Source organism: Anas platyrhynchos, chromosome 8 (assembly GCF_047663525.1).
Source record: "Anas platyrhynchos isolate ZD024472 breed Pekin duck chromosome 8, IASCAAS_PekinDuck_T2T, whole genome shotgun sequence".
Lineage (NCBI taxonomy): Eukaryota > Metazoa > Chordata > Aves > Anseriformes > Anatidae > Anas > Anas platyrhynchos.
Window position 1 is genome coordinate 20,073,057 of NC_092594.1, and position 27,602 is coordinate 20,100,658.

General features: G+C 40.8%; 2 protein-coding genes across 22 annotated transcripts in view; one reads left to right on the forward strand and one right to left on the reverse strand.

Moving 5' to 3' along the window:
• The window catches only part of RABGAP1L (RAB GTPase activating protein 1 like), a 257,106-nt gene extending 249,265 nt beyond the window's left edge, over positions 1–7,841 (reverse strand). The window contains exons 1-5 of one of the 5 annotated variants that reach the window (XM_072041793.1): positions 7,682–7,839; positions 7,177–7,283; positions 5,127–5,220; positions 3,463–3,523; positions 1,488–1,546 (exon numbers count right to left, since the gene is read on the reverse strand). The gene's annotated coding sequence lies outside the window, so the exon portion shown is untranslated. Of the gene's footprint in view, positions 1–1,487; positions 1,547–3,462; positions 3,524–5,126; positions 5,221–7,176 lie in introns of all 5 variants that reach the window. The other 4 variants (XM_072041794.1, XM_072041792.1, XM_027463458.3 and 1 more) reach the window with 4 other exon arrangements.
• Positions 7,842–7,872: 31 nt separating this feature from the next.
• RC3H1 (ring finger and CCCH-type domains 1) overlaps positions 7,873–27,602 on the forward strand; it is a 62,108-nt gene continuing 42,378 nt past the window's right edge. For 4 of the 17 annotated variants that reach the window (XM_038182969.2, XM_038182974.2, XM_038182978.2 and 1 more), the window contains exon 1: positions 7,874–8,118. The gene's annotated coding sequence lies outside the window, so the exon portion shown is untranslated. Of the gene's footprint in view, positions 8,119–8,386; positions 8,733–24,366; positions 24,522–27,602 lie in introns of those variants that run through there. The other 13 variants (XM_038182970.2, XM_038182972.2, XM_038182975.2 and 10 more) reach the window with 5 other exon arrangements.

The window sequence follows — 27,602 nt, forward strand, 5'->3', positions numbered from 1 at the left end:
AGTGTGTCTCTGCTCATCAGCGTATGTATCTAGTTTGAGAATCCCTGACCTCCAAAGCAATCCCTTCATATGAAAAATTCAGAAGAATAGGAAAATTGGAGTACGTTTAACTGTTTTCTGAGGAAAATATCTATCAGTTGGTTGTTAACAAGATCTAATCCCTGAACAGACAGCTGAGTGGCAATGGCTATAGGATACAAGATTAACAGAGTCCATATTTCCTTCAGGTTGCAGAGGAAAAATGAAAAATGCAGAGCAACCCAGCACTTATAGTCTCAGGAAGTAGCAGATTCCTGTGACAAGGCTTCCAAAAACTTGAGAAGCAATAATTTACCATGCTACGCTGCAGCTCAGTATTTGCTAATAATATCGTTTAAAATTACAGTTTATTTCTCAATGGTTTCTGGTTTTGTTGTTGTTTTTTTGGGTTTGTTGTTTCTTTTTTCTTTTAGCAGGTAAATGTAAAGGTAGATGGAGGGTCAGATTTTAAAAATTTTTATGTTGCATTCCAGTGATTCTCCTTTAGATTTGTGAGCTTGAAAAGTACAATACAAAGCAAGTTAATTGCCTCCTGACACTTGTGGGTTGTGGCTATTAGATCTGATAAATCAGTGAATAGGTCTATGTACACTCTCATCTGCTTTTCAATGTTTGACTCACCTATGTGGAGTAGAAACAGTTTTATCTTGTCTCTTTAATATACAAATAAGCATATATACGCATGTGCATTTCCTGTGGAAGAAAATCTAAGGAAAGGGGCTCTTCTTGTGTATGAAAAAGAGGACACTCCTTTTTTTTTATTGCAAAGCATTTGTGCTAATGGAAATGCTGATAAGAAAAGCTGCCGCTTAGGCGAAACAGTGATAAACTGCAGCATAAACAACATTTCCATATCAAACTGCTGAAATGAAGTTCAACTACAGCCAAGTTATAAAAACTGCAACGACAGCAAGACGAGTCTCTCTTTCTTACTCCTAATTTCCAAGCAGACCCACTGGAACACCAGAAGTACTGGAGATAACTAGACTTGAGATACTGTGGCCTTATGTATGAGAATGAGAAACATACCTAACAGGCCAGAAAGAACGCTTCTCAAAATACTTTGGCTTTGTTAACATGCTAAAACTTTTACCCATATTGTAGCCTTCTAGGTACCTCAATGAATATGAAATTAGTTTTCATTTATCTCCAATAAACTGAAGTCACTCATACTAAAATTATTTGAATGCCTTAAAAATGTATATACAAGCCACATCTATAATCACATTTGCAGAGTATTTTCCAATTCTTGCACTGTTGTTATTTTGTGTTTGTTTGTGGTTTTTTTTTTCTTATTTGGTTGTGGTTTTTTGTTTTGTTTTGTTTTTTTTTTTTGTTTTGTAGCAATTATATCAGTAGTTTACTAGCCAAACCACAATTACTATTTCTTCCTGTCTAGTGATGTGAGCTAATTCCACTATTTAGTTACTATTGTTCAATTAACTCACGGATTTGCTTTGGTGAAATTTCTTTTTTCTTCGTCTGTAAATGTCTCCTCCTTCACCTGCTGGAATTAAAGAAGAGTAGAAAGCATCACTAGACACATCAGATTACTAACAATAAAAACAAATCATGCTTGTGTGTTTCCTGCTCAAATTGAACTCCTAGGATGTTATGTAACAGTGTTTTACCAGTAATGAGAGAAAGAATAAAACAAAAATATTCTATTGAAAATAAATTTAAAAGCAGGGGAGGAAATTTGTAGCAAAGAGGTAGGGTTTTGTGTGTGATAGCATTTGCTTGTGAAAGTAGAATGCGATATGTAGAATCTGGTAAAAGAATTATGGAAATAACCATACAGCTACAATCTCACAAAAACAATCTCAACCTACCTAAAAAAAATTGATATGTTCCTTCTGAAAAAAATATTTTTGTAAGCTGTTTATCAAGCATGTCGTGCAGCTGTATCTTACTAAATTTATAGGACTCTTTTCAAGAAACAGTGAGGGATGATATATTATTTCCCCCTGCAATTACCTGAAAAAACATACTTTTTAAAAAGTGCTAGAATTGAGATCTGAAAAAGTAGAAGCTACTAGATATCCACAGTAGTTAAAAGATAATAATAACCCAAACTTATGTATTCATTCATGTGTTAAAATTAACTAAAGCTTTTTTCCTCATTTACTTTTATTTTCCTACAACAACTGATAGTCATGTTTGCTGGAAGATGCACTGGGGAAATCCTCTATCAGATGTTCTCAAAGCAAACCAGTACAAAACTTCAGTCTTTACATAGGACACAAAGCAAGGATAACTCCTGGAATAGGCAGCATGTTTTATTTTACTGCAGAAATGTCATGCAACCATGGAGAATTAAGACAGTCCAACTTTTTACTTGTACTCTAACTTGGAAATTTGATTGGAAAAATTACTCAGACAGCAGTTTAGTCATAATGCAATTACTGTAATTTGCATAGGTGTGGAGGATGTAGTGAGGTCTAGTGGTTGGAACAGAAGACCAGACCGTGAGATCTGGGTTTTATTCCACATCTTGCCACTGCTTGTGATGTGAACCTGAGCAGTTGCTTAACCTCTATAGCTTCCCCTTCAAAGTGAGAGTAAGGCTGTGGTTTTACATGCAGCTAAACAAACACATTGACTTGCTGTAGAAAAACCGTGCTGACTGTATCATCCTACTCGTCTTTCATTTTCCCCCCAGTTTTACAGAACATGAGGAAGCTGCCAGAAAGGAACAAAAATAATGTGGCTACTTTAGGTGGTTCTTGGTTTTATACACGAGATGGAATTCTTATAAAATGTTATTTTCTTAATTTTCATCATCACAACTCATGTTGTTTTCCTAAACCCAGCGAAAGGCTATTGCAAGCTACAATGCAACAACTTTATGAAGGAAGAAAAGATAAATCTCAATAGAAGTACTGTGGAGGAAGGGAAGGAAAGGCTTGTGCTTCTGTTTTTTGTTGAGACAGAGAGAAAAGGAACTAAATCAAGGAACTAAAATGCAAGATAAAGAGGTGGCAGCATATGGCACTTGGCACACAGGACTCCTGGCTCTCCCTGGGGGATTCAGAAGCCAAACAGATGGTTATTTCAGCAGAGGGCACCAGAACAACAAATACATTGTAGTGCCTTTGACTTTCTCTGCCCAGTGAACATTAAATCTCTGATATCCCCTCAGCCTCAGAGTGGATCTGTGTTCTTGTCATGTTGTTACTTCTTATATTTCATAATGCTTCAAGGTGTTTTTTTTTTCCGTTATGCCTAGAAAGAAACGTTGCTGAATGACACTCGAAGCTGTGGGATCAAAGCAAACAAGGCAATGGCACATAAGCAAAAAGGAGTACCATGAGCATCTGTGCCACTCACTATGAAGTGATCCCTGTCAGTGGGACAGGGAGGCTAATGAGATGGTACAGTTAAGTGGAACCTCTAATGTGAAATCAGAGGGAATTTTCTTACCTTCCTCATTGTTCCTTCTTTTCTTTCATACTGGAAATGTTATTTTTTCATTCCTAGTAGTCTGAAAATGCAAACGTGAACTGCATTGATACTCTGCAAATCTATTCTGCATACTATCAAGTAACTGTAGTTACTTTGTAGTTACTAAGTTTTACAAATTTTTAAAGAAATCTGATAACAGTTGGTGAGTTACATACTATTATCTTGCTTGTGTAAATTGAATGATTGAAAGTAAAAGTACATTCATGGAATTACTTTTAATCTTACAGTTGTGCCTTTCACATCCCATTACATCATTAAGGCTTCTGTTGTATAAATGAAATCTAAACTTCATATGTTATGGTTTAGATACTGAGCTAAAAAGTGCTAAAGATTTTCTTTTTTATTTTGTTTTACATCACAAATGCAATAATTTTGGATGTGTGTTTTTTTTTTTATTTCTACAGCAATGACGTTTTTTAATGATTGCAGCCATTTGGGAAAATATTTAAATCTTGCCTTTCATTTTGATATCACAGGTTTCAAAATGAGAAATTTTCCATTATTATCAGCTTTAGTGGTCATGTAGATAACTGAAATAGCAAACTGAAACACTGCCAACGCATTAAAAGTCTTTCTTTTTACGAAGACAGCTATTGTATTACTGCATTGAAGTTTATATGGAAACAGTAATACAAAAATTGAATAATCAAAATGTTACCACCTGACAGCTGCGCTGATATTTTACCTTTTTCCTTTCAGTAATACAGGCTAATGGAGGGATACATTTCGAATGTATAATCTGAAGGTTACTAGGTTGTCCACAAATATAACATCCTAGAATTGTGCCTACATTAGCACCTCTTTGGTGAGGAAAAAAAATGTCATGGAAAATTGACACATGCTGTTCTAGAATCTAAACTAATTCCTGTGGATTTTTCAGGACAATAAAGAACAATTTGAATAATTAGAGATAAATGACAGCAGAATTAATAACAAGCTGCAATGAGATATGAAAACAGTAATCCTAAAAGCAAATGTTTTGTGTTTCATATGTGAAAGCAGTGTATCATGAAGGAAGAAATGCGGGATTACTGCAGAGGGTAGACATTAAAATAATCTAGCTATTTAATGAGATCAGTTCTTGAAAAAAAAAAAAAGAGGGAACAAGCTCATCTACAAATTTCTGAATGTTTTAAACTCAGAATTAAGAATAATCAGCTAGAAAAGTGTTAATCAGATGAAGGTCTAAAATGGGTTTTGAAATTTAGAGTATGCATGCATCTTTGCAATGTTCCTTAATAAGGCACATAGGTCATTCCAGATCACACTTCTCTAAACAATGCAGTACTGTGGTAAACTGTGCTGTAATACCGAAAATTGCTGTTAGCAAGTAAATACTGGATAGAATATACTAAGTGGTCATAGAATTAAATGCTAGGGCAAACATAAGCTACCTGAAAATGAAAACCTTTCAATAAATAGGAACCATATATAGGAACTGACTATAGAAGTGGTAAGGTCTCCTGACTGGAGTATTAAAAACTCGACTGAAGAAAACACCAGGATGATATGATGTGCAGTGTACAGCCACTTGATACACACTAGGAAGTAAAAGGATGTCCCGAGGCCTTGACCATTTATAGTTTCTGTAACTTTAAACAAAGGTTGCAGTGAACACCTACCATTTTAGTTCCTTGGGCTGGCTTCTGTGTCTGAACAGGATACTAATAACTTTAGTAAGGTTCACATTTCTAGTGTAACATTTAGGAAAGCAGCCTGCAAAAGATGACAAATGCTGGTTCAAAGTTTTCTGTGTTATGTAAAGTTTTAAATTAGAGTAAAAGGATGAGGCAGATATTTAAACTGATCTAGGACAATATGCAGTGATATCACTTCTTGATTCATTCACAAGGACTAATTAGATATGAATATGATTCTGATTTTTTTTTAATAAACCATGCTGCGATTTGCCAATTGGTTATATGAAAGACTCTTACATAATTTATATGGTCATTATGAGTAAGTGATCTCAATGTTTCATTTGGGCATTGTAGGAAGTATTTGTATGCCAACATAATGGTAAAAATGTAATAACATACTAACCTGTGGTCATCTCCAGCTTCTGAATCTGGTAAACTTTGGTACTCTTGATTAAATCATTTATGAAGATATTTAATTTTGTAACAATGGTACTAAAGATTCTGATGCTTGCAAACATCCCTTTAGATTTGTTTAAGTCATTTGTTAAGCTCTTTGATATAACAAGAGAACAGCCATAATGCTTAAGATTCATGCTTCCATGTTAAACTGTCAAAGTTGCACTTCTTTTTGTAATTCACACTAACTCATTATTGCTGAGGGAAGGGTCCAATTCACAAAGCTGTCTCAATTCTCTAGCCAACAGAGGAAAACAGGCCAAGGAACATCGCTAATGGGTAATTTAGAACACACAACTTAGAACCTAGGTTGCAATTTCATTTAGAATTGAGTCTGGCTAATTTAAAGGTGGTCTTTGGAAAGATCTTAAACTTCTCTGTTCATAAAACCTCAAATGCCTGTGACTATGGCAAGAAAACCTTGTTTACAGAAACTAAAGTTGTTCTTAATATTATTTTATTCAAGCATCGATCCTTGAAAAACATTAAGCTTAACTGTGTTGGTGAAAGTCTGTCATAGACAATTTATTTTTTAAAAGTGACAGAATTCATGTTTAGCTACCATCACCACAGTTCTTGTAAAATTAATGTGAAAATCACAGCAGTCTGCAATCAATACAAAAGCCAGAAATGTGAGCTGAATATTAATTTCTACCATGTAAATTTTACTCTTTGTCTAGGAATCTAGCTCTGCTAATTGTTTCCGGGTTTGTGTCTGCATGTCATGATCCAGCTTCCTTTTGCAGGTTGCTGTCTCAAGACCCTGGCTCTGGGCCTGGTTATTTCCGACCTGACATTGCATCGTTTCAATGGTGTCTCAAGGTCATGCAGTCCTCTGCAGCTGGGATGTTGAACTGATAATGCAGCGCATGCTCCCTACAGTAGGGTAAAGCCTTTAGAAATGCAGTGATTCCACACACAGTATCCTGCACAGGCCTTCACTTTGGGTTAGCACATCAAAGCCTTTTATAAAAGGGGAATGAGAGGGGAAAAAAAATCAGGATGCGATTACGTAACACCTTATAGAAAGGGCAAGCGCAGAGTTAGCTATTAGTGTTTTTTATAGCACTGAATTTTCTTAAGTAACAAGGTGCAAGAGAAGCCATACAAAACAAATAATGTGCCAAGCTTTGCCTCTGACTGATGTTACTTCACCTGGGTGCTGGTGCCAGAGAGCCCACTACAGACACTTAGGCCTCCTGCTAGGCACAGACATAATAACATATCTGGGGAACAGGATGGGACAATTGAACCTCGTTTTTTTTTTTATCAAAACAAAATTTTGTTTTGTCATTTTGTTGGCAAAATTCCTTAGCATCTTATATATCAGTTCATGTTTTCTTAAAATGTGAATCAAATTGATACTACCTTGAAATATCCTGATGTCAGTTTCAAAATGCTTTGAGAACTCAATAGCAATCAGTATGTGCTAACTTAGTGCAGCAAGTTGTCATGAATATATGGAAAAATCCTTCAAAACTTCATTTCAAAACTTCTTAAGTAGACGAAACGTAGAAACATAGTTCCAGATAGTATGTGATGCAGTAGGGCTTGCTGGGTCCCCATCACCTCTTACCTTTATATTTGTTGAGGATGATGATGAGTCAAATGTATCCTACAACAAAGCAAGCTAAGGAAGGACCTTCTTCAGCAGCAAGCCAAGCTCTGTGTCTTCCAGGGGGCCTGGTGAGTAAAGAAACCTCTGAACTGCACGGACACGCAGGATGGAGAGCAGCATTTATTTCCCCCCACACACACATGCACACGCACACACACCACCCTTCAAAGTAAGAAACCAATCCCAAACTCTAAGGTTTGGTGGCGTGAGGCAGTCCCGGGGGGCAGAGCAGTGCAGAGCAGCGCGCCCCGCTGAGGCAGGGCTCCCTCGGCTGCGGGCGCTGAGGTAAAATGGCGGGCTGGGGGAGGCTGCGGGGGGCTGCGGGCCCGCACCCGGCTCCTCGGGACACACGTAACGTAACCGAGAGCTACAACCGCGTCCCCACAACCTCGCTGCAGCCGCGGTGAACGCTAGGAAGGAGGAAACAAGGTGGAGGAACGAAGGAAAAAAAAGCTACAACAACCCAAAAGGCACGAAGGGGAGAGGGGAGCGCCTGCTGCTCCTGACAGGAACTCGCGATGCCCGCCCCGCGGCGGGTGACAGCACCCCCGCCCGGCAGCGCCGGCCCCTCGCCCCGCAGGGCTGTCCCCGGGCTCCAGCCCGTGACTCGGCTCTTTCTGCCGGTTCCTCCCCACCTGCCGGGGGGGGCCGGGCGCAGGAAGGGGCGGGCGGCAGCGGCGAGGCGGTGCGGGCAGGCAGGCGAGGCGGAGCGGAGCGGAGCGGGGAGGCAGCCGACGCACAAGATGGCCGCTGCTGCAGCGGCGGTGGCGGCGGGGCGACGGGAGGCGGTGGCGGCGCCCCGGAGTCAGTGGGTGCTGGAGGCGCAGGGCGCTGCGGCCACCCCCGTGTGCCGCAGCTGAGGGGGCCGGTGGCCGCTGCGGGGGGAGCCCGGCCCGTGTGGTGAGTGCGCTGCTTCCCCTGAGGGCAACGGAGCCGGGGGTGCGGGGAACAATGGGGTGAGGGCGAGAGGGCTGCGCCCCCGTCCCAGAGAGGGGTCGAGGCGGAGGGGCGGGCGCTGTGCTTGGCGCTGGGGTCCCTGCTGCTGCTGCTCGGCTCGGTAGGCCTCGGGCTTCTGCCGGGCTCGATTTCTGAGCGCCCCGGGGAGGGAGCTGCTGAGGCCGGCGGAGGCAAAGGGGGGCGGGGAGGGCCTGGCGGTTGGGCCCGGCCGGGTGGGGGCGAAGCAGCATTGCCTCAGGCTACGGCGGGGGAGCGACAGGCGGCTTTTGTGCGCGGCCTGCGCCTGCTGCTGTTTTTCCAGGGGCCGTGTGTGCCTGGAAAGAACAGAAAAGCAAATCCCCGCACGGTTCAACCAGCACCAGGCGCAGCAGCAGCAGAGGGAAGGCCGGAGCCCCCTTCTCCGCGCCGCCCTGCCCCCGCCGGTTGTCGCCCTTTTGTCTGTGGCGCCTCAGGGAAGAGCGAGGTGGCCCCGGCCGTGACAGAACACAACAGAAACTCCGCTCGCTTTCACTAGTTTTTGGCGTTATTTTAGCTGTCGGATGACAGGGCGAGGATGGGTAAGGTTTCGTGCCGGGAGTGCGGCATTGGCACAGCCGCAATTTAATGTGTTTTGGTGGTTGGGAATGCCCTGGTGTCGGTTTTTGTCCTCAAAAGCCATTGTGGAGTCTGTGCCATTTTATGAAGAGCAAACCGATGTGCTTATTTTTTCCTCAGAAGTGGGAATATTTAATTTTCTCCACACGGATGTATGTCTTTTACCTAAGAATAGCTCTCTTATTTTTAATTTTTGGTCAAGTATGACTGAAAAATCTTCTGCCCCTCCCTCCCCACATAGTAGGTACTGTTTTCACTGTGGTTTTTATTATACTGAAAATGGCCAAGTAAAAAATTATTCAAATAATCAAAAGGGACAAGGCAACCTCGGCTGTAGCGGAGCTGCTTTAATCACTGTAACTGTTTCAGCAGTGCTATCTTTTAATGATCCTGCTTGTAAGAGAAATGCCACTGCTAAGTTCTGTGTTTATGCTCTACTCACGTTGTATAGCTCCACAGAATTGTTAGGCAACTCTCGGATACTACAAGACAGAAATGTGTGTTCCAAAACTTATTTTTATTTTTTTTACCCCTTTAGTTTTACGAGGGTACCAGGATTGGTGCTCTATCAACTGTAAATATCTCTATTTTCTATATCTCTATTTGGAGTCCATGAAGCTAATAGGAGCCTTCCTGGTTGTACAAGTAGCCTGGTGTTCTTCGGAAAAGTGTGTGCATCACTGGCAGTTTCTAAGCTTCACCAGTAGACCCATAGACCATGGCTTTCTTTCATCTGTTAATACCTAATGTGGATATGAATTTATGGTTTCCACTAACATAAATAGAGACAGACTTTATCAGTAAGGCACGTTTCTTTTTCTCTGCAGCTGCTTATAGCTTTACCTTCCTGTCCTAGAAAAGGTTCTGTCAAAGCAGACAGCTTGATGGGTTGGGTTGAGGAAGGTTTGGAAATGCAGGTGCTGTCAACATACTTTGTTTTGAAAACCAGAATCTTGAGTGCCATGCTCATCTGTCACTTTTGTGCAGCATTAATGTTAATGGAGATGGGTGGGAAGTTGTTTGTATGTTTTCTGGGTTTTGTCAGTGTTGCATCCAAATTATTTTAGTTTAAAACAAAAATATTCTGGAGACTTGTAATATTATTGTATGCTGTTAAGAATTCTAATATCTAATGTTCCAATGAACAGGTGAATGTATGAATCCAGCAATTGCATTCAGTGATATGTCAAGATTTAATATAAGAGCATCTTAGGACACATATTGCTATATAATACTACTTGGTCATGTTAAAGCAGATGACAGAAATGAACAGGATTGTTTTTAAAAACCTCTGCCAGTGATTGACCAGCAATCTGGGTGGAAACCTTTGTCTATCTTGTTCAATTAAGCACTGCAGATGCTAAGATTCAATGAGCAAGTATATTAAAAATATTGACCTAAATTATTTATATTTAATTCAGAGGTCTTGCAGGTGATGATAGTGATCACCTCTGATGATGGTGAAGTGTGATATCCGACTTCACCATCATCTAGTGTCTGTATCTCCTAACTAACCACTGTGGTAAAGGGGTGTCTTTATGATACTTAAAAACAGGAAATTGACCTTTCCTGTTTTGTACTATTTAATAATATGAAAGATAATTACCTTTTTTACTCCAGCTGAGAAATCATATAGCTTACACGCTGGATACCTGGAAAAAATATTTCATCGCTGTGGAAGAACTTGTGGAGTTGTTGCTTTCAAATAACATGAAGTGTAAAACTGCACGAAAAGGAAAGTGTTCATCTGCATTTAGACTCAAACATGCATCCCCAGTGTCTCAAAATAGCTATGCAGCAGACTGCTGCAGCTGTACAATACCTTTTAAGCAGACAATCCTTTGTAGAACTTGCAAAGTCCATGCATCATGCAAAATTCTTTTCCCCAGTAGATTCACTGAATCATCTGACAGATAAAACTGTGTGGTTTTGCGGGTTTTGCTCCCCAGTAAGTTGGAGAATAGTTGACTGCTGGAGCATACCAAGTAATACTGTCTGCTAGGCCAAAAAAGAAATCTGGCTCAAAGTACATGAGAGATAAGCCACGGGAGAATTTGTACTTTGAAGTTAATGCCTTGGACTGCACTTGGTAATGAATATGCAGCTATTATCATACAGAATAAATATATAATGTGTTTCTGTTTTGAAAGGTTATTATATAAACATTCAGCACCAGCTGAAATTGGTGTGACCTTCAAGGTTACTTCAGTGTAGGCTATATTACAGTAAAGCAATCTGAAGTCTTACAGACTCACCATAACTGAGAAGGAAAACCACAAATATTTACTCTTGTTACTTTCCTCTCTGTACGTAGATATTGGGTGCAGTTCCCATCACTTACTTCGGTCACTTGTTTTTCTCAAGAAGTACTTCTGATGACATTATCTTGCATCGGTTTCATTTTCTTCATTACCGGTACGGTAAAAGCTGCAATGGTATTAGATTTCAAAGCCCTAACTGATTTCTAATGTTTTTTTTTATTTGTGGAAATACGTAACTGGGAAGAAGGTGAAGCCCTACTAGGTTGTTAAAATAGTCCTTCTGACATAAAACGGCTGTCTGGTTAGAGTGTTTTTGGAAATAACTTTCCTGTTACTGCATGATAACAACTCGTTGTGTGGTACCAGGTAAAGGGGGAACTAGCTTTTGTGATTGAAATATCAAGATTCCTAAATCTTTTGCTGGAAGTTTGTGTGTCCAGGAGCAATACCAATAGTACAGTGCTCTGTGCTGGAATTGTTAGATAAATGTTTTGTGCAAGATTTATTTATTTATTTTTCCCAGGGGGTTCCTCTTTAACGTAGTTTGAAAGAAGGTGTGTATGTGTGGTCTGGCACAACTTCTGGCAGGTGCAAATGGCTTGTTATGTACATCAGCAACATGTTACAGAAATGTTACGCAGGCAGACTTGGAATAATTTGCAGTAAGGCTGGCAGAATAACAAGAGCAGGTTACCATTGAGAAGGTAGCTCTTGGCTCTGGCCCAAGCTTTAACTTGTTGTGAGCTAGAGACTGATGCCTTATTTAGATGAGAAATGTCACCTCATCTGGTTAGCAGCACTTCTTGAGCACCAACCATTGACATTTGAAAAATCTAAAGACTTGAATTCACACAGATAAAGGACTAGACATCCTTTGCAGGTTTCTACATGGAAGCTATTACTCGGCATACTCTTCTTGAAAAAAGAAAACAGGATCTTAGGAAGCATAAAGGCTACATGTAGAAAAACAAAAAATCTGTGTCACTTGATTGTGTGCCTTTACCTACGCTATTTTGTACAATGTTACCTATATGATTAAAAAAGAGGAATTAATGGGAACGTAGAAAAAATCTTCACCTGAGAGGTGGTTGGGAGGAAGATGACAGGAGTTAAGGGAAGAGGATTGTTTTGACAATTAAATATATTTTTTTCCTGTTTTGCAATGTAAGAAATGGAAGATACCCAGTTAAACTGAGGAGTATTGCAAGTGTAGCAGAAGGAAAGGAATCAATCTTTCCTTTGCTTCACACAAATAGTGGCACTCTGGTTGCTCTGTATTTTGAGACAGTGCAGTAAAGGGTGTTTGCTTCAGTGATGGGTAATACAGTGGTAAGGCGAGTTGAATTCAGCATTCCAGAAGCTGCAGGGTTTATTGACAATTATTCATCCCAACCTCTATGTCACTAAAATAGCCATAAGTGACAACATTCTTGCTATACAGAGCCATCCCACCACGAAAAAAAATCTTGCAAAATCAGTGGGTTTTTTTTGTTTTTTTTTTTTTTGTAATTCTTCTCAGAAAGCACCATTCGTCAATTACACAAATGTTTAGAACTACAATGGGGTGCACCTTGTGTTAATCTGGGACTTCTGTGCTATGATTGCACTTCGGCTGCAAGCCTGCTGAAGAAACAAAGCATGTGGAATAGCTGTAGTAACTGAAATCCATGCTGCTCTGGGAGGTTCCTGATTCCTTTTGGTTTGTTTATTGTTTTAACAAAGCCTGGCTACTCTCATCCCTTCACTATTCTGTTTAAGTATGTGTTTTTAAAATCATGCTTTTTAACTACTGTTTAAAAGCAGGCAGTTAGGTTTAACATATGATCCAGGCATTCCAAGTATCATTTTTCAGAATGCTTCCCTGTTTACCAAACCCTGTCAGGACAAGCTTTGAAGGTTGAGGTCTGGTTGTTTTAAAATTTGTTGTTTGTTACAAACTTCTGGTTGATCAGCTGATGGAACAATAGTGCTGTTAGCCTGGTTCTAAAGGCCTTCTCAGAATTTCCTCTTCAAGTCATTTATAGCAATTACTTCAGTTAAAATGGTGAACAAGCTGGAAGGTTTTTCAATTAAAACTTCTAACTTCCCTTCTGTTTTGAAAGGAAACTTCTGGTAGAGAAGCAGGAATCCTGTCTGTTTAGTATGCACTGAAGGTCTTCAGGGACCTGCAAGCTAATTATTTTTGATAAATTGTTGCAGGCAGTGTTGGTCTCCAACTCAAATTTAAGAGCTGTCTTTTGAGGCAAAAGGAGTCAGGTTCAGGGGAGGTATTGCAATGAGAATGAATTGAAATTCATGCTGAGGGGGGTGGTTTTAATTACCCACTTATTAGTAAACCAGCTTCTTTGGAACACTCCCACTGTTCAGTAGCATTTTACATTCTCTGTGCTTTGTTTTTAGAGTAAACGTTATTCATACTGACTTAATCCTCTTCAGTTGTTTGTAGCAGTTGTATGTGAATCAGTAACTCTTCCATGTTTTACTACAATGATTGTGTAATATAAATGCCTGCTTTCCTGCAAAAATGAGAATTAAATACAACTTTTAACTACTGGCTCCTGCTTGTCTTGTGAGTCACGTGTTTTTTGCTTGTTCTTTTTTTCCCCCTTCCTTTTGTTATCAGTTTGGAATGGAAGTTCTTTAGGTACTATTTGACATTTGGAACTGTACAAACAAATGAAAGTGGTGAGTTCCTTCAGTGTTTGTATCTGTTGCATCTGGTAATCACAGCACAGCAAGGCTAAAAAAAAAAAAAAAGTGGTTTGTAGAAAAGAAGAAAAAACAAACAAAACAAAACAACAAACAAACAAACAAACAAAAAACAAAACAAAACAAAAAAAAAAAAAACAAAGGAAAGACCTTGGAAATTATCAGCCAATTTAAAAGAAATAGCGAGTTTGATTAGCTTACATGGCACTCTGAACTTGTGACATGCTGTGTAAACATTATTTTATGACCATTCCTAATTCTGGCAGTTATGATCAGACCTAATGATGAGTAAATCTCATGTTTCAGGGTGTAGGCTGTTCTCTGAGAGGCTCAGTAGAAGCCCTCTCTTTACAAGTGAACATCATGTTAATGAAATTTTGAAAATATCTGTTTGTGCTCATGAGTCCAGTGAAGCAATCATCTCTGTTTGAGATGGTTTGTATTTCAGCCTGTTGTACAAAATCAAGCCTGAATTTTGTGCCACAGTCAGGTGTTCTGGATGTTTTGTGGAACTACTACGAAAGAGCAAAATGTTGTCCTTCTTCACAGAGGAGGTATAGAAGAAAGAGTAATGTGTAACGTGCTGGGAAGCAAGTCTCAGCCTCCCCCTCCTTACATGGAACACCTGCACAGTACTTGTGGTGTGCGTTTTAGCTGACTTAGGGCTTGAAGAGGTAGGCATTTTTTGAGCTCTCCTAGAGCAACTAAAAAGTCGTTTACATGGCAGTTGAGTGATTTATTTTTTTTCTTTTTAAGACTTGTCTGGCGAACTCAAGTGTTCGCAAGTAACATACCAAATTGACAAAGTACTGTGTTGTAAACAACAGAAACAATCAAATTCAAAAGATCGTGATAAATAGTTGTTCCTTACAACAACATAGGTGAACAATGACAGTTTCAATATTAATAACTATTGTGTGGGTAGATGTTAACATTCAAAAATATTTATATTTTTTGAAAGCTAGAAAATGACCAGTTTGTACTCAGCAGCTTTTATTCAGCAGTTCCAAAAGAACACAAATTCTTAGCTTTACTTGCTTTGTAAAGGGAACGTGGATTTTGTCTCAAGAATAGATCAGGACAACAGCAAAAATGATAAAGAACAAATGAAAGAAAATATAACTTTCCATGTGTCTTTTCAGACTTCAAGTGACTTTATTATAAGGGTCTTTGCTTGTGTGCTAAAATGCTCTGGTTGTTGTGGGTTATTTTCTTCTCAATGCGTTGATGTCTTTAATGATCTTTCTGTGGTATTAGCTACTTTTCTTCTAAGTATTCTGTTGGGTTGGTTGGTTTGTTTTTTTTAAAAGCTTTGTTCTGATCTGAGCCACTATTCAATTCATCTAGATAAGGTAACAGAGATGGCATATTGCTTATTAATTTTGTTGCTTTGACAATCCAGGATGGGCTGCTTGGGTAATGGAGCGGCCGTGGGACTCTTTGTTCTTGGACTTTGCTGTCAACTCTCAAAATGTCACTGCTTCCTCTGGAACTGATGAGAAGTTTGGAAGCATTGTTCGTGGCACACTCCCTCGTGACTACTTTGGCTGTTGCTGTAAATTTGGAAGATAAAAATAAGTTAGGTTAAACTGGCTTGTTGAAATGGATTGGTAAGTTAAACCAGAGGCTGCAATTCAGGCTGTCCTTCCTGTTTATGAGTCATTCTCCTGTTTAATTGCGTGAAAAGGCCTCCTGTAGAATTAATTAAAGGAGAGATCTTACTAGTGCTGCAAAAACCTTGCAGTTTAGTTAAAATGGTGATTTATTTTTTTAATTTTAATCTTCCTTGTGTAACCTCTCAGGCCTTAAAGATGGAAGCCTGGATACTGTGACTTCTTTGTAGGTGATGTATGCAACAAGTGGAAGGAAAATGTTATCAGGAAAGTGAGAATTCCTTTTTTAAACTTTCTTTGGTTGGAAAAGTCCAGGCTATTAATCCTTTAAATTTAAACTTCGGTTGGAATAACCCAGACTATTTTAAATGACTGCTTTGTAGCCAGCAGTTGTTGGACTCCACAGAAAAGTGTGAGCCATCAGGGATGTCTTCTGATGTTGCTAATGCTTGTGCGCGTTGTTAGTTTCTTGTATTTGTGTTCATGTGACTGCTGTCTGAAGGCATGGCTTCTACAATACCTTTTGTATGCTGCTTAGCTATTGTGTTATACTTTGCAAAGAGCCTTTTCCTGACTTGAAGACAGCTTACTACATGTTTTCCTCTGTTTTTCTCTTCTGAATCATCTATTCCATTTGTCAGGTTTAAGGATGTGTTTGTGTCGAGGAGCTGCAAAGAGATGAATAACTTATCTCACGTTGATAATTGTGCCGTAGTGCAGAAGAATGGTGCTGTGGACAATGAATGCTCTCTGAAGCACTTGACCAGAAAGCAAAAAGGCGTGGTTCAGTTGGTACTTCTCAAGTTAAGGACTTGCAGCAAGTCACCTTTGGTTGCCTGAGTGAATTTGGAGAATGGCATTTTTGTTTTGGCTTTGTTGTTTCGGAGCTGCTGATAAAGTCTGACTGGGTTAGAATAAGAGAGCTCTCGTAATTGAAACTTGGCAGCTTTGTGGCCACAAATGAAAACACATTCCATAGGTTATACTTGTATGAGATGTATCCTCTTTTTCCTATTACCAGAGCTGTTGAGACTTATTCTCTTTCGAAGCACTGTAATTTTTGCAGAGTACGTTCCAGAGGGGTGGGGGAATGCTTGGCAACACTTTCATGTCTCCTTAATGTGTGATGTTCTGTCTCAGTTCTATAGCATTTGCAAAAAGGAATGAATAAAACAGGACTATTCAAATGGCATTAAAAAGGGCAAGCTACCTTAAGTGTTTTTGTTTTTTTTTTAGCTTTTTTTTTTTCTGTACCAGGCATGTCAGAAACAAACCAGTTGGATTATTCTACATTAAGCATCAATGTCTCTGCATTGCAACTAACAGAAACTAAGTATTCCCCCGCCCTGTTTTCAAAGCCTGAGCGAGGATTTCCACGGCTTTAGCAAGCAGAAATCTGTAGTTAGCATTTCAGTCACTCCTTTCTCAGTGGAACTTCTTGGTCAAATGTTTCTAACAAAATTGCACACAACAACTGGGCGGGGATGTCTCTGGGTGTGTTTCTAAGGAGGAATTACATGATCACAGCCATTTTTATGTGGGTTTTTAGCTTTGCTAGACCAGTTCAGAATAGAATAACTTGATCACTGTCAAGCTGAAGCTTGGGTATGATTTAGATGATTTCAGGACATACGTGGAAGAAGGCACCCACAGGAGTAAATGGTAAAGTAAATTGCACGCGTTGGTATTTGAGGACGTAATGGCGTGGCTATCGCGTTAGGCACTGCACGATGAGAGCGGGGTGTGGTGTTGGTATTACTCACTAGGTATTAAAATGATCACATGCATAGTTTCTCTTATGTAAAATCTGAAGAAAAAAAATACATACCATTGCGTTTGCCTTTGAGTAATGTATGCATTCACCTACGAAATAAAAATGGTAGTTGTCTTGTCCCACTGCCCTTTCCCAGGAGAGGGGAAGAAGAAACCCTCAGACCAGTTCACGTGACAGCAATGGGGAGCCTTAAGGAAGGGGAAGTGAGTGACAGCAATCCTTTCCTCCAAGCCCAGCTGATAAGTCCTGAAATTGCATTAATGAATTAGTGTAGCTTTTGAGAAGTGGGAATAAAATCAGTCATGTTGCTGCGATGGGCTGATATATGAGCTGTCACTACAGAATGAAAATTGACAGTAAGCCTGTGAAAATCCAATGACTGCAGTATGCTTATAAATAAATTTAAATGCTTTGTTCCTGTTAGGCTTTGTAAATCAAAGAAAATAATTCCCAGACCAACTGCAAGGGCTTCACAGTAGTTTTGTTTTATGGATTTTGAGAATTTTCCTTTGGATTGTTTGTTTTTTGGTTTTAGCTTACAGTTGTAGCTTTTATTCCCAAGCCACTAAGGAGGCATTGGTATAGAGAGACGTTGACAACACGGGTGGTAAGATGGTTTCGATGTCTGTTTTTCCCTTCTTCTGCCTTACAATATATTTAGATACCTGCTGTCTAACTGGGGCCTTACACAGCACAGGACAGAGGGTTTAAATGATCTACTCATGCAAATACTGTCAGTGTGAGGCTTACTTAGCGCTTACTCTGTCTTGGTTTGCAGCAAAGGAAGTGTGATTGGCAGCTAAACGCATGCGCTCCATTTTAAGACTCTAAGAGAAGGAAACTTCAAAAACCCAAGTAGCTTTCAGTGTGGTCAATGTGTACAGTAACTGCAATATTTATTACCAGATTCTCTCTCAAAGTACTGGAACAGGTAATGCTGCAGTCAGAGGGCGTGCGAGGGCCCAAACGCGTGTAGTCTCACTGCAGCCTGTGGTGGTGTGTCTGGTACCAGCTCCTGCTGGGCTGGGGCTGCTTCCATAAGAAAATCCTTAGCAGGGGTCAGAACACCCAAGTGAAGTACAACGACGTTTCACTGAGGAGCTACTCCAGTTTTCTTTCTGGGTGCCTTCTAGTCCTTTCCTTAATGAATGAGGTTCTTTAGCAGTTTACCCTTTGCTTTTAAAAACATAGACTAGTTAGCATGCTGTGAGGAGTTCTGTGCTTTATACTGATAAAATTGTGGCAACAGGACATGTGAGGTGAAGTATCGTCTGTATTTTTATTTTACTTGGTTCCAGTTGCTGATACTGCTAAAACATGGTGGTAATACGGTTCTGGAGATGAGTAAATCTTGTAATACTTAACTGTATAAACTGTATAAACAGCTCTCTGCTAAGTCAGCAGCAAATAAGAGCGCTCTGTTCTGAAAGAAGTACATTTCTGTAATAGAACTCCTATTACAAGGCTCAAGTAACAAAATTCAGCAAGTTGGCAGTGGATTTTAACAGGTAACTTCCTGGGATTGTATTTTACCCTTTTGCTTCGATCATGTTTAAGTTATGTAACTTGAAACTTTTAAAAGGATTTTATAATTCAAAATCCCCTATTAAGAGATTATCCGATAGTCCTTTTTCCTATTTGAAGTCAGGCTTCTGCCAAAGATAATTATAATTCTCATCCATTACTGATATGAGGATCAATGGGCGGTTCAAGGCTTTCCTTTTTTCCTTTTTACAGAACTGTCTTGCATTGTTAGGTGTATTTAAAAAAGTATATATCAAAAACCATGTAGTATTCTTTTTTGTGGTTAAGCACTGAAATGTCTGTTATTGGATAAGAGTGGGTGGTTAATGGAAACCTTGAGACTTAAGCCCTTAGTTTCCATTCACTAAAACCACATGAGTATTGTTTTTTAATGATCTTATGAAGTTGTAAAGAAAAGATGCTATTTATAAATCTGGAAGGTGAGATTAATACCAAAATACCAAAGCAGTGCTTTTTTTTTTTTTTTTTTTAAATTGAAGGGTTAGGTTGAAAAATCCCATTCAGGCATAGCAGCTTACCCCAGGCTATTTCTGGCCTCTGGGACTGCTCTTTTTAGCAATTCTACAAATTGAATCACCATGACAGTAGCATTTAAAGCAAATGAGGCTCAATTATATTCTGAGTCAGAAGTACCTGAATTAACCTGCTTTCCAGCAAAGGTGGTGTGACCTCTTGTACTGATATTCGAAGACTTTTAAGCCATGTGTGAGTGGTAATTTAAAACTACTTAGAAGTGTTGAGCAGGTTTGTCTGTGTTGCTTTGTGTTTGACTTTTTGTAACAAAACTGTGCTCAGAGGTGTGGAGAAAATCTTGGAACAGTATGTTTGAGTAGCTTCATTTTTTGTGTGCAACAGTTGCAACAGAGCTGAAACTCTCCAGGCTTGGTGCCATTACTGCAACAATCTGCCTCTTAACCTTGGATGACTCCAGAGCTTTAACTAGGTTGGTTATTAAAACACAGCTGCAGCCTCTGTCATGGAGACAAGCAGAATAGTCATCCATGAAACTTACGTTCTTTGTCTTAATATTCTCACTATTATAATCAGTGAGGCTGCTGCAGGGGTTGCCGGAGGGGCATATGTGGCTTAGTTCAGGCCCCTTGAGCTATTTTTGTTAGCTACTGTAGCATTTACATGATGGCCTCTGTATTTGCAACTCTGGTTCTAGGAGCAGTGGAAAACTTGAAGAGGTACAAGCTGCTACAGCATTTGCTCATATTCAGAGAGCACTTTGCTCCCCGTGGTGAGCCAAAAGGATGGTTTGACTGTATTTGAATGATTTGCACTGTTGAGAAACATTGGTTAAACCTAGATGTGGAGCATTACTTCTGAAGCATAGATGCCTTTGTAGACGCACTTAGCATAAAGGAGCAATTCGATTGATTGTGGTCATTTGAGTTGCATGTTCCATTTCACCTGCTCTTGTCATGCCTGACTATTATTGTAGTCATCCTCGTTGGTAGGGTTGTTTAGTAGGGTTTGAATGTGTAGTTAAAATTTAGCTGCTACATCAGAGATGGATTCTGTTAGTGAAAATGTACTTGAAAAGTCTGTTGCTCTAGTTGTTGCACAAGAAGCTGCTCGTGGAACTGCATCTAAAAACCTGGTGAGCACGTGTTGATGCTATAAGTGGCTCTCTTGCAGTTTCCCCTTTCTGTGCTTCCTCCCTCTTTCCCTAGTGTTCCCAGGACTGCTTGACCAGCTGACAGAGCTGGAGCAGCTCCTGGAGCCTGTAAAGAGCTAACGTGGGAAGGAGAAGGATTTGGTTGTGGCGGTTTGTGGCCCAGATACAGATGACACAGATGTGTCTGATCTAGAGCTGGCACGTGCAAGGCCATGCTGCCTCTCCAAGAAATGGTTCTGATTTGCACCAGTGTAAGCCCCGCACAAACCTGCACTGCAAACCCCAAATATGTTTGTTTAATACATTTGTTTAACTGTCTTCACTGGGCATGCAGTTAAAACACAAGTCTGGATGCTTCAGTCTTCAAGGTTAAAATGGTTAGCCCATGTTAGCATGTGGTGAGCAGTGTGGGTCTGTCTGGTATCTTAGTGAGGTAGGTTTCTGTTGCTGTGGTGTTAAGCCACCTTTAGATTGTCCCGCTTGTAGGTAGAGGTATTTCCAGTAAAAAACTTCTAACAATACTGGTTTTAGTTCTTGATGAGACAAGCACAGCAAGTCTTAAACTGTGAGCTGGGAGAAGAATGGGGAAAATTTAGATTATCCTCTGATAGCAGCTCCTCACCTCTGCTGCTTGAAAGTGGCTGTGGCTGCAGTGTGGTGGTAGGCAAAGCAGTGTTCTGACAAATGTTTTCAAACCTGTGCCTTTTCTGCAAAGCTGATGGTATCATACAATTTTGTACTAATGTAGAAGTGATATCACGTGGTTGACTGAATAGGTTCCCAAAGAAGAGCAGCTGAGTTCTTGAAGCTGATGTAGTTTAATAATTCTTTCTCAAAACATTTGAGAATGGAGAACATAACGGAGTAGAATTAAAATGGGGTTGGGGGTGCAAAATGTTGTTCTGAACGCCTGCTATCGTGAATGCTGTACCGATAACCTAGACACTCCATTGCCTTTTGAAATAATATCCCAGTGGTCTACAGATTGTTTTGTATACAACATAAAATAGGAGATCCCTTCTTGTGATTACGGTACATTTAATAAAATGAACTCCTGAATTAAGAAACAGGCAGGCATGCAATGCTTTGGTAGGTTTCTGTGGCTTAAAAATTCATTACTGCTCTTTGATGACTTTGTGCTTTTATTAAAAGATCTTTTTGATGTTTAAATGCAGTCTTCCAAAATAAACTGCATTTGAAGGTAAATAGAGTAACTGAAGCTTTATTAGAGACTACTGTTATGTAAACAGCTATTAACATAAAGCCTTTAAATGGAGGCAGCATCTACTCAGTGACAAGAAAAACCAACTCCTAGTCAAAGCAAGTAGAAGGAAGAGGAACTCCTGAGTCAAAATTTTCAAATGAACACGTAGAATACTTGTTTCCTGAATCCCTGTGAAGTTCTGTGTAAAGTGGAATTTTTATGTTTGCATTTTACTCTTTTAATGATTCAGTGAAATTGATGCTGCAGCTTTCCTCTGCTTGGCAGTAGCCAGGTTTATTCACTTAATTCTACACTTGCAGCATATTTCAGCCTTTCCTTTCTGTGTCACCTGGAATGTTGGACATGTGAGGGTTTTTTGTTGTTGTTGGTTGCTTGGTTTGTTTTCAATCTACTAGGTAACTTTAAGTCAAAACCTCTTTGGTAGAGTCAATAATGTAATGCGATCCATTGAACAGAGGGGGATGGAGCTGAGTGGGAAGTTAAAACTTATTACCTGATTCTAGCCCTGTAACTCTAGGCCTGTAAATCTAGACATATGTTCATTAAAGTTTTAACTGTAAACTTCTTTGTTTTATTTGTTTGTTAGGTTTGTTTTGTTTTGAGACAAACTAACAAAAACACCTACACAGCTCCCAGAATTCCAGCTTTGGTAATTTCTGATTTTTTTTTTTTTTTTCCAGAAAGAGTGGCTGATGTGCTTTTGTAAAAGTTTGCAGGTGGTGGCGGCAATTATTAGAGACTGTGTTATTGGAGGCTGGGGAAGGCTGCTTTTTATTTTTGGACAGTTTTTGGTAAATGTCACTAGGCAAACTTTAGTTCTACCCTTCTTCATCTCACTGTTACCTATTGCAGTGGTAGCATTATTGTAGCTGTAGAGTTACTGGCATCAAAGCAGTACTACAGCTGCTGAATCAAGCTGGGACAGAAATCTTAGTAGAGAGTAGGTGACAAACAACCCTTTTTTTTTTTTTGTTAGATTGTTGTTGGGTTTTTTTTTTTGTTTGTTTGTTTTTGCCTTCTCTGTCAGTGAATCATCCTGGATCTTCACGAAATGATTCGTGTCTACTTATCTAAGTCTAAGACATGATGAAGGCCTTGCAGTGGCAATAAGGTCTTGGTTTTCCCCTTTTCCTGAACTTACTTCTCAGCTCTGGAACACCTCTAGTAGTAGTCAGGTAACCATAGCTTTTTCCTGCATGGGAAAGAACAATACTGGCCTTTGTGATTTTGATATTTAATTTAGATTGCCTCATTAGCAAATGCCCATCTCGTTATTGGCATGCTGCTTTTGATACTTCACGTCACTAGAAGATGGATAGAAAAAATGTTTCACCGAAGTAAGCGCATCAGATGCCTGTGCATCGGCAGTGTTCGCCATCTCTAGTTGGCTGCCTAGTTCCTGTAGCTTTCTCTTTCTGAAGTTCACTGCTGCTTAGGTTGCTTTGTTAGGTGAGGTGTTTGTGTGGCTGGTCTGCTGCCCAATTTCAGACTCAGTCATGTCAGCATGTAGCTGTCTGGGGGCACATCAGTTGCTTGATAATTAGCTCTCATTCTCAAATTAGCTGTTCTAATTCTTAGGTGTTCAGAAAGCAGCCCTTCGATTGGCGTTTGCTTCCATCACTTCTTGTGAGCAAGGCTGGTAGCTCCTGAGTGTTCGACCTGTGGGACCAAAGCCACTCTTTTGAAAAGCACAGTGGATATTTCAGGTGCAATCTGCAGTTAATCTGTTTGGTTCGTTCCTGATTTTTAATTCAGGTTTACTCATTGTGCTGCTGTTATAAGAGATTGTGCGTTTTCCATGCAGATGATTAAACTGCAATGAAAATACGGTGTTTTGGCCCTGCTTGTCTGCTGCTCACTCCCCAGCCTGAATCAGCTGTGGGTTTAGGTGTCCCTATGGTCGTTGGTAGAAAATTTTTCCTAGGTAATAGACCATGAAACCATTTGTTATTAGGGGTTGGTCACTTCCCCTTTCTTTTAAACAAGCTGTAAGGGCTGTCTGATATCAACCAGAAATGATGAAGTTAGTCACGTCTGTCTTCCATGAACACTTTTACTGTCCCAGCCAAGCGCAGGCTGTGCTGTCAGGGAGTGTGAGCAGGGAGGTCTCAGCTGCCTTTCCACATGTGTTGCCTTTTCCTGTTCTTGATCCCAATACTGTAAGTGATCAAATACTGAAGGAAAGTTAAGAAGTCGAGAAAAAGACACATTAAGCTTCATTCTTTTATTTTTGTTTTGTTTTTCCCCCCTCACGAAATGCTGAGTAAATAACTTTGTTCATCAGTTTTCTGGTTGGTAGAAGACTTCAGCTTTTGCCTTACGGGATGTTGTGAAACTCAAATTGTTTTCAATTGCTTTTAGATCCTCTGTTGGGGAGATACTAGAGCAGAGTTATGATACTCCCTCCCTGCCCCTCGTGGTGTTACAAGCCAGGAAATTTCAAATGAAGGATTATAACATTTTGTCCTTAATTGGCCCCATTTTCCGAAGGAACTTTACAGATTGCCAAAACAAGAGACTTGCATGACAGTAGATCCATTTCTTCCTCTGTTTTCATAGCTCAGATACGTTACTGAGGAAGACAAAGCAAACCTTGAACCTGATTTACCTGAGCTTCAGGGGGTTGGGGCAGAAGCTTGGTGGCATTTGTAACTTTTATTTTTCTTTTTTTTTTAAGAGTCTTCTGGTCACCAGAGCCTGATGGTTTTTACATGGCTTTGAAAAAAGGGTGGGAACATGTTACACACAGACTTCCAGGATTTGCTGTTGGGTGGGAATTTCTTTTGTTACTGAGGTCTGTCTTCTGGGCGAGTGCTCAGCTGCAGGGGAGCGGGCATGCGCGGCAGGGGAGGAATGAGGAAGCGCTGCACTTGCCGCCAGCCCAGGGTGCACAGCAAAGTTTCAGAGAGCAAACAGGAGAGGGGGGGAAAAGCTCAACCCATCAGAAATACTATTCTGGGCTTGTTGTGGTAGTGGTGTTCATGGAGCTCCCCGGGTGGAGGTAAGAAGCTTTTTCTTCTGCCTACTCTTGTCTGGTCAGGCATGAGCTTTCTTTTTCTTTTTCTCTTTTCTCTCCTTTTTTTTCTTCCTTTTCTTTTTCTCTTTCTTTCTTTTTTCTACCCCTGTCCCCAGAAATTTTTCTGTGGAACTAGATAGGGAAAATGCTGGCTGGTGTTTGTCCTGTTCTGCAAACTAGGAGGTTGGCTTTGGGGGGGTGTGTGTGTGGCTTCAGCATGCCTTTTGAGAACAGTGTGTTTGCTAGGCCTATAAACAACTGATTACTTCTGGCTGCTCAGAGTTTCACATGGGTTAGCTTGCCAGTTTTTCCCAAAAGTTAAAATTGGATACTTTAAGTATTGTGTGCTGTGCTTCCCATCAGGAAACAGAAGCTATTTGTGTACGCAGAAATGATCTGCACTACATAGAGTGCAGTAGATTGGGAGGCTTATTTACTTAAATATTGCTTGTGAAGCACCAGCGAAAATTGGTCCTGTCTGTGTGGTAGCAGAGGGGTCTGGTTGTTGGGCAGGGCTGTGCTGTGTGCATCAGGTAGTCCTTGTTTGCCGGGAATTGTTTTACTGTTACCTGCTCGCTTTGTTTAGGCTGTTGAGTTGTTTTTCATCTCAAGTGTCAGAGGGGTTTTGAAGTAATTCGTGTCTCAACACATCAGTCCAATATGAGAGAGGATCCCATCTTTGGCTAGGTTACTCTTTCTCAGAAATCTTTATGGTACTACCAAGGAGTAAAAGTCTTGAAAATAATGAACTGGTGTTTTCCTTAGTAGATTACATTATAGATTAGCTAAGAGCTGTATTTGCATGAGCAGGTTGGTTGGCAAGGCTCAGTTTGTTTTGGCAATGAGGAACTGCTTTTACATTAAGCTTTGCACTAAGTAGGCTTGCTTGTGTGCTCGCTGTTGGAGGAAGTTCTGCTGGGTTTATTTCTGAGTAAGACAAAGTAAAAATAATACAGCTTCAGGACAAAGTGAAAAGCAGGTGGGTAAAAATTACCATTACCCAGAATTTTGGTCTTCAAACGTCCAAAAAAAGCTTATACTGCTTGGGTGAGAAAAGCTGAGTGAACTACTGTAAGGAGCCCTGTACAGCCAGGGCAGCAGGCAGCGCTTTTAAGAGATGGGTGTCCTGAAACTGCAGAGGGAGTGGGGCTGCCCTGGAGGTGTGCTGAGTCATCTGCCTGAGCGTAACATGACTGCGGCTGGCCTGCCCCGCGGAGAACGGCTGTGACGAAGAGACACATGATAGGGACTGCTGGGCTCGGAGCTAGGTCCGAGTACCTCGGCTGGGAGGAAGTCGGCTGATACCTGGGGCTTGTACCCAGGGGCTCTGGGAGCACAGTGAACTCGGAGGGAGTTGAATTTTAACCGAAAGCAGAAGGGAGTCCGCCTGGGTGTCGTTACATGCGGAGCTTGGTGCCAGCAGGTACTGGCACGAGGCAGTGTGGATTTTAAAAACATTTTCATCTCGAGGGGTGAAGCTTTCCGGTTGTGCCTGAGAGGCTCTGGCCCTGAGGCAGAACACGGCTGGGGCAGGAGAACATGAGACAGCATCGTGCCGCTGTGCTGAGGCTTGGCTGTCTGAAGCACTGGCAGAGCTCTCCAGTGGCATCCCAGGGGAGACAGGTCGCTGATCTGATCACAGTGTGACATTTCCAGTCTCGGTTAAGGATGGAATCTCAAGGATTTTGGGGGGATGGGGACGGATCCAGAAGAGAGGAGACCTCAGTGATTTTTTTCCAAGTTCTAACTGGAAAAATAAAGCCTGTACAGAGCTAAGCATAAGCAGGAGACTTGCATGCAGACATTTCCTATGTTCAGAGTGTCTCTAGTCCCAGTGCAGTGTCCAAGGTACGTGTCTTGGGGCTCCTTCATTCCTAGTTACAGGTCCGTGTTCTTCTAGTTTTTGCACCGTGGATGTCTTGTAGTTTTTTTTTCTTGTGTTCTTCCCCACACTACAGTGTGTGAATAGGAAGTTGAAGGCAAACCAGGTGGTAGTAAAGCTTGCTTGCAAAACAAAAAAAAAAGCCTATTACCTCCATTTAGAGTAGGCTAGGTGCATGGTATAGCATAAAGTGACACTAGCAACTGAAATACTGGTAACTAATTTCTAGGCAAGTGTGTTGACTCCTCCTTGTCCTGAGATCTGTGGCCTATTACTTGAGCAAATGGTGGGCCCTGTTCAAAATGCTAGCAATTCAAATCGGGTCCCTAACCTCTTATTCACTACACGCCTGTATGTGACAGCACCTGTGTATTTTCTGGTCTTTTTTTCTAGCGTGTCCTTATCTTCAGTCATGCACGAAGATGTGTGTGTAAATGTTTAAAATATTGGGAATTCATGTGTGAAAGAGAAGGCAGAGTGGGCTAAGAAGTCATAATGTCCTGGGGAGGGGGGTCTTACTCAAATTGGTATGTTTTGCTTGCAGGCTTTACATTGTGCTCTCCAGACTCCGTACCTCTGGCATAATCCTGGAGAGGCATATTTAAAAAGTGTTGCCCCATGAAGGCATGCATATGCTTTTTCTACCTTATCTGTTCTGGGAATTGTTCCCTCTTCCAGCAGTGGTGGTTCTGATAGCTGTCTGTGGCAATGAAACACTGTTTGCCATTGTCTCCTTGCAGCTTGTAATTTCTCCTGTGTTTAAAGCAGTTCTTGGAAACTAAGTGTTTTCTGACTTACAAGGTCATGGCAAGTCACAGACCTTGCACAAATGATGCATCTTCCCCAGTTTCACTTCTTATGTACGTTGTGTCTGGGCAAGGTTTCTATCGGATCTCAGTGCACGACTGCTTCCAAGCCCAAAAACTGAGGACCCAGCTGGGAAACTGAAGCCATGGACGTGGAGAGCTGCGCGGCAGCGGCAGTTCTTGGGGCGGTGCCAGCCCTGGGAGCTGTCGGTCCTTGCCGTGCCATTCCCACTGGCCACGGGACCAGAGGAGTTCTTGGTTCTGTGCTGTTCTGTTTGGGAGATTTATTGGCGGAACAGGGTTTGGTGCTCCAACAGCTATTTTCCTCTGTGGGGAAAAGGTTGGCTGGATCGAGCCAGTTAGCCATCTGTTTCAGCA